Genomic DNA, 1078 nt, shown 5'->3' with positions numbered 1-1078 from the left:
AGAAAGCTTCATCTTTCTCCCACGGAACAGCTGGTAGTTTCGAACTGCTGACCTTAAGGTTTGCAGCCCGATTCGTAACCACTATGCTACCAGAGCTCCCTACACACGCACATTAGAGAAGAAAATCATGGCTTTGTGAGAAGGACGTTAAGGTAACTTAGGTATTGTCTAAGAAGAGCTTGTATTTCTCTGTTCACAAAATATAGTTAATAAATTTGCCACTAGGAGATTAATAAATGGCGGCACAAGTGAATTAAATTTTTATTCATGGATTTGTTGTTGTTGTTAGGTACCGATGAGTGAGTTCCAATGCTGTTTGGTCCTGGGCAATCCTCCCAATTGCTGTTAAATTTGAGCCCACTGCTGCTGCCACTGTGTCAATTCATCTCCTTGAGGGTCTTCCTCTTTTTCACTCACCCTTCACAGTACCAACCAAGATGTCCTTACCCAGGAACTGGTACCTCCTAATATGTCTAAAGTATGATACAAAGTCTCACCCTTCTGACTTACAAGGAACATTTTGTCTGTACTTTTTCAAACATGTTTGTTTGTTCTTTTGGCTGCCCTTGGTACTTTCAGCATTCTTCTCCATCACTGAAATTCAAATGCATTCATTTTTCTATGGTCTTCATGTTCATTGCCCAACTTTCACATGCATAGGTGGTAATTGAAAATACAATGCCTTGGGCCAGGCCTGCATTAGTCCTCAAAGTGACATTTTTGCTCTTTAACACATTGAAGAGGCCTTGTGCAGCAAACTTGCCTAATGTTGTATATTGTTTTATTTCTTGACTGCTGCTTCCATGTGTGCTGATATTCAAGCAAAATGAAGTCTTTAACAACTTCAGGTTTTTTCTCCATTTATTATGATGTTATTTATTGGTCCAGTGTGAGGATTTTTGTTTTCTTTAGATTGAGGTGCAGTACATACTGAAGGCTGCAGTCTTTGTCATCAATAAATATGCTATGTGCACTTCCAGCAAGCAAGATTGTATCATCTGATTATCGCAGATTGTTAATGCAAGATTGTATCATCTGATTATCGCAGATTGTTAATGCAAGATTGTATCATCTGATT

The sequence above is a fragment of the Chrysochloris asiatica genome, unplaced genomic scaffold (genome assembly GCF_000296735.1).
Source record: "Chrysochloris asiatica unplaced genomic scaffold, ChrAsi1.0 scaffold00213, whole genome shotgun sequence".
Classification (NCBI taxonomy): Eukaryota; Metazoa; Chordata; class Mammalia; order Afrosoricida; family Chrysochloridae; genus Chrysochloris; species Chrysochloris asiatica.
Note: the sequence above shows the minus strand (reverse complement) of the source record.